Here is a 6,287-nt window from a genome sequence, read left to right as displayed (position 1 = left end):
CGGATGGTTGTGAGCCACCATGTGGTTGCTGGGATTTGAACTCTGGACCTTCGGAAGAACAGTCGGGTGCTCTTACCCACTGAGCCATCTCACCAGCCCTGAGCAGGACAATTCTTTTGAAACCTAAAAGCCCACTCTCGGTGACACAACTCCTTCAACAAGGCCACACCTCCTAATCCTTCCCAAGCAGTTCTACCAATTGGGAACCAAGTATTCAAACATTCAAATATATGAGCCTGTGGGGACTGTTCTCATCCAAACTACAACATCTAAAAGATGAGGACTTTTTTTTCTTTTTTCTTTTCCTGCTTACAAAAGATAATGTTCCCAAGGGCAGGAAAAGCTAAGGTCTCCAGCATATTTTTGATTGGAATATATGCATTTATTATCAGATATAATTGGACAATGTTTTTTTTTCATTTTTAATTGTATGTATTGTGCACTTTTGTATAGGTGTGTGCATATAAATACATATACCTACGTAGCCCAGAGGAGTGGAATTTCTAGAGCTGGAGTTGCAGATGGGTGCCTACAGCTGGAGTTGCAGATGGGTGCCAGAAGAGAGCATTAGATTCTTTCGAACTAGACTTATAGGCAGCTGTGAATTGTCATGTGGGTCCTGGGAACCGAACCTGGGTCTTCAGCAAGAGCCGCAATTGCTCTTAACTGCTGAGCCGGGTCTTCAGTCCCCTCAGGCCTTCTTTTCCCCACTGAGTGCAGTTAGTGCTGCTCACATGTATACAAGAGTGGGACCACCTACTGGCACATTGGTATCCTACAGTTGCCCCCCTCAAATAAGGACTCTTCCACCACCAACTCCAGCCCCAGCAGCCATCAACTGCCAAAATGCATGCTGCATCCATGGTTCAAGGGTCTTACCTTTCTTTGAAAAAATAATAAAATGTTCCTCAGAGGAAAAGTTATATATTCAGAACCTTATGCATACAACTTAGAGATGCAGAGAGACACAGTCTATTGGTGCCCCCCACCCCCACCTCAGGAGCTGACCCTGTGCTGAGCCATGCACAACACCAATGGGGTTTCAGACTACCTGTGCCCTTTAGAGCAGCACTGACCAGTCAGAGGTGCTGGAAGCACACCCTGTGATGGCCCCTCTCTTACTCTTGTGGTCACTAAATCTCTCCGACTCAAGCTCGGCATGGTGTACAGCTGTGCTCCCAACACTCTGGAAGCTGAAGCAAGAAGGTCAGAAGTTCAAGACCTCTTCAGCAACAGGGTGAGTCTGTGATCAGCTTGAATGTAAGGGTCCATCTGAAAACCCATCTCCCCCACAACTCCCTAGATTAATGAAGGTTAACAGTAGGGTTTTGTTTTCAAATTTTCTTTTTAAGGATTTATTTATTTATATTAGATGTATTTATTTTATGTACAATGTGAGCACACTGTCGCTGTCTTCAGCACACCAGAAGAGGGCATTGGATTCCATTACAGATGGTTGTGAGCCACCATGTGGTGCAGTTGTTGGGAATTGAACTCAGGACCTCTGGAAGAGCAGTCAGTGCTCTTAACCATCTCTCCAGCCCCTGAAGGTTTATTTTTATCTCTCTCTCTCTGTGTGTGTGTGTGTGTATACATGTATGCCATGGGTGTGGGTGCCTGTAGAGGCCAGGAGAGGATGCTGGGTTCCCTGGAGCTGAAATTACAGGCATCTGTGAGTTGCTCAACATGGCCTTTGGTAAAATACCAAGTGTTCTTAACCAATCATCTGTGTGTGTGTGTGTGTGTGTGTGTGTGTGTGTACATGCTATCCCGAAAGTTCCCTATACCCTCCCCCCGCCCTGCCCTCCTACCCACCCACTCCCACTTCTTGGCCCTGGCGGTCCCCTGTACTGGGGCATATAAAGTTTGCAAGACTTAGGGGCCTCTCTTCCCAGCTACATATGCAGCCTCTGCCTCCCAAGTACTGGAATCCATGCTAGGATTAAAGGTGTGCACTGCCATCGCCATCACCTGGCTCCATGCTCTCAAACAAAATAATGCCAAGCAATTTTTATGCCTTTCGATCGGTATAAATATTAACTTATCAGTACAAAAGCAAAATAAATTCACATTTGACCAAACTGGGTTTGTTTTAACAAATATTCAAACAAACAAACAAACAAACAAGCAAAAACTACTGGGTGCAAAGCACTATGTGAATCTGAGATCTCACCGCCGACTTTAAGGTATCAACTTAAAGATGTTATCAAATTAAAAACAAAACAGGAAACAAGAGGAGGGTGACATTGGCCTCATCAATGCGCGAGCGCGCGCGCATGCACACACACACACACACACACACACCTTTAAAAATTATGTATCTTTAGTGAGGCTATGCCAGTGCCTGGCAAATACAGAAGTGGATGCTCACAGTCATCTATTGGATGGAACATAGGGCCCCCAATGGAGGAGCTAGAGAAAGTACTCAAGGAGCTGAAGGGATCTGCAACCCTATAGGTGGAACAACAATATAAACTAACCAGTACCCCCAGAGCTCGTGTCTCCAGCTGCGTATGTAGCTGGGAAGAGAGGCCCCTAAGTCTTGCAAACTTTATATGCCCCAGTACAGGGGAACGCCAGGGCCAAGAAGTGGGAGTGGGTGGGTAGGAGGGCAGGGCGGGGGGAGGGTATAGGGAACTTTCAGGATAGCATTTGAAATGTAAATAAAGAAAATATCTAATAAAATTTTAAAAATTATGTATCTTGGGCTGGAGAGATGGCTCAGCAGTTAAGAGCACCGACTGTTCTTCAGAAGGTCCTGAGTTTAAATCCCAGCAACCACATGGTGGCTCATAACCATCCTGAATGAGATCTGACTCCCTCTTCTGGCGTGTCTGAAGACAGCTACAATGTACTTACATAAAATAAACAAATCTTAAAAAAATTATGTATCTTTAAAATATGTGTGTGTCACGTGATGTGTGTGGCATACGATTCCCCTGGAGCTGTGTTACAGGCAAGAGTGAGCTGGCTAATTGTGGGTGATGGGAATCAAACTCAGGTCCTCTGCAAGAACAGCAAATGCTCTTCATCACTGGGTCTGCCTTCCGTACCCACACCACTCTGTTTTCTAGAATTTTCTAGATCTGATGTCCTGATTGTGACCACTCCCATTCTCTGTTGTCCATCTTGTCTGCTGTAAAGCAAAGCAGCTCACTTTGTCAAAGCAAAGACGCCTTTCCCGGTTCTCCAGCGCCCCCTTGTGACGTCCAGTGAGAAGTGCCTGGATCTCTCACTGCCCGCCAAAGTCCTCACCATGGATAAAGGCTTCTTTATGTATATACATTTTGTATTCTATTTTAAATTATTTCAATCATGTGTAAAATTTACAAGAATCATACAAAATGTGGCGTGAACCTCTATTTATTTATTTATTTATTTATTTATTTATTATATGTAAGTACACTGTAGTTGTCTTCAGACACTCCAGAAGAGGGAGTCAGATCTTGTTACAGATGGTTGTGAGCCACCATATGGTTGCTGGGATTTGAACTCCGGACCTTCGGAAGAGCAGTCGGGTGCTCTTACCCACTGAGCCATCTCACCAGCCCATGAACCTCTTTTTTTAAGGTTTATTTATTTATTATATGTAAGTACACTGTAGCTGTCTTCAGACACCCCAGAAGAGATACAGTTATCATTACAGATGGTTGTGAGCCACCATGTGGTTGCTGGGATTTGAACTCAGGGCCTTCGGAAGAGGAGTCGGTGCTCTTAACCACTGAGCCATCTCTCCAACCCTGGTGTGCACCTCTTATCGCAGCTGTTGGAGCACAGAGGCAGGAGGTAAACAACTTGGTCTTATCTCATAGCAAGTTCCTGTGAATCCATAAAAAGGTGGGGAGTCCTTTTTTGTCCTTAGAACCTCATACTGGGAGCCACAGGACGCAGATTATCCGATAACTGATGATATCCATCTACAACTACATACTACGCTAACAACACAGGAAGAGACTAACCCAAGGGAAAAAGCAGTCCAGAGTTCCCGACCATGCCCCTGTGTCTGTGTTGGCAGAGACCTTTACTATAGAGGCTTCATGGGGGGTCTGGGCACCTCTGGGAGCCAAAGCTGGAGTTGCAAGTATGGCAGGAGACTGAACCTTGGTTTGAGTCTTTGTATTGTCCTTGGGCTGAAAGATCCTATTATCCCAAGCTTGGGGTGAGCACTGTAAACAAATCAGTTGAGTTTACAGTTGGTCTCCTTTGGAGCCTTGGGCTTAACCTCAGTAGACTTTACTACAGCCTTGCTATATCCTCAAGAGTGCACTCATGACCTTGGTCATGGTTTCTGTGACTTCTTTAGGTCCTGTGATTCTTGGCAAAATGTATGTTCCTTAGGAGATTGCTATCTGCTCTCTTAGGAGGCTCACCTCTGTCCTTGTGGCTGGGAATTTTTGCATGCCTGTTGCATGTGTGTGTAAGGGTGTGCTTTCCCATGTGTGCACAGCATGTGTGCTCAGGTGGAAACCAGGAAGTGCAGGTTTACCATATGGCCAGTGAACCCCAGGACACACCTGCCTCTGCCTTGCCAGCACTGAAGTTACGCTTCCACCTCACTTTTACATGGTGCTGGGAATCCAAGCTCGAGCCCCCATCTTGCCTGTTTGAGCCAGACTCTTGTGTAGCACAGGGTGGTCTCGAACTCACTGTGTTGACATCAGGAATGGGTGGGAAGGTCAAGCTCACATGCTGGCATTGCCGATGAAAATGAGAACGACTGCATCAGGCTACCTCACAGCTGAGTGATAGGCCCTCTGTGAAAGTCACTGCTCAAGAGACTTGTCTGTACAGGATATCATTTATATAAAATTTAAAGTATGAAAGGGCAGGTGTGTTAGAAGTGATCAGAACGAGCCAGTTGTAGTTGTCTGTCAAAAAATCATCAGACATGTTCATGTACAGTAAAGCCACAAAGAGAAGCAGAGAGGGACAAGCAGACAGGAAGGGGACAGGAAGGGGACACTAGGTGATGCTCCTCCAGCCAGAGATGCTCCAGGCATCTTTGTGCAAATAAGCAGGGTTTTTTGTTTTTGTTTTTTCTGGTCCCGCTCTCTCTGGCCCAATAAGCAGTTTTATAAGGAGGAAAAAAAAAAGAGCTGGAGAGATGGCTTAGCAGTTAAGATCACTTACTGCGGGCTGATGAGATGGCTCAGTGGGTAAGAGCACCCGACTGCTCTTCCGAAGGTCTGGAGTTCAAATCCCAGCAACCACATGGTGGCTCACAACCATCCGTAAGGAGATCTGACTCCCTCTTCTGGAGTGTCTGAAGACAGATACAATGTACTTACATATAATAAATAAATAAATAAATCTTAAAAAAAAATTACTTACTGCTCTTACAGAAGACCCCGCTTTGGTTCCCAGCACCTTCATGGCAGCTCACAACTGCCTGTGACTCCAGTTCCAGGAAATCCCATGCCTCCTCCTGATTTTTGTGAGCTCTTGCTAAAGTGTGGGGTGCACAGACATGCACCTAGTAACATGGTCATATGACATAGATATAGATAAGATAGATAGATAGATAGATAGATAGATAGATAGATAGATAGATAGATAGATGACTGACTGGGGATACAGCTCTCTGGATAAAGGGAGCCTACTGTGCAAACCTGAGAACCTGAATCTAGGTTCTCAGACTAGACTCAGAAAAGCTGGGCATGGTGACATGTATTTGTAACCTCAGAGCTGAGGTAATGGAGATGTGTAGACAGATGGATCTGTGGAACTGCATGGCCAGCCAGACTTGCCAAATTGGTGAGCTTCAGATTCACTGAGAACCTTGTTTCAAAAGTAAAGTGTGTGTGTGAAAGATGTTTTAGTGGTTAGTTGCACTCGTTAATTCCAGAGGACCTAGGTTCAATTCCCAGCACCCACATGGCAGCCTGCAACCGTCTGAAACTCCAGTTCCCGAGGGTTCAACACTCTCAAAGCACCAGGCATGCACATGATGCACATACATACATGCAAGCAAAACATTCATTATACACGCAAAATAAAACAAATAGGACCAGGTGGTGGCCACACACACCTTTAGTCCTAGCACTTGGGAGGCAGAGGCCCATGAATCTCTATGAGTTTGAGGCCAGCCTGGTCTACAGAGCAAGTTCCAAGAAACCCTGTCTTGAAAAATTAATTAAAAAACAAAGTGGGCAACTGAGGAAGACATCCAATGTCAACCTCTGCCATCCAGCATGCACACACATGCACTCACACCTGCACACACATGCACTCACACCTGCACACACATGCACTCACACCTGCACACACATGCACTCACACCTGCACAC

This window comes from Mus caroli, chromosome 7 (assembly GCF_900094665.2).
Source record: "Mus caroli chromosome 7, CAROLI_EIJ_v1.1, whole genome shotgun sequence".
In the NCBI taxonomy this organism is placed as follows: Eukaryota; Metazoa; Chordata; class Mammalia; order Rodentia; family Muridae; genus Mus; species Mus caroli.
Note: the sequence above shows the minus strand (reverse complement) of the source record.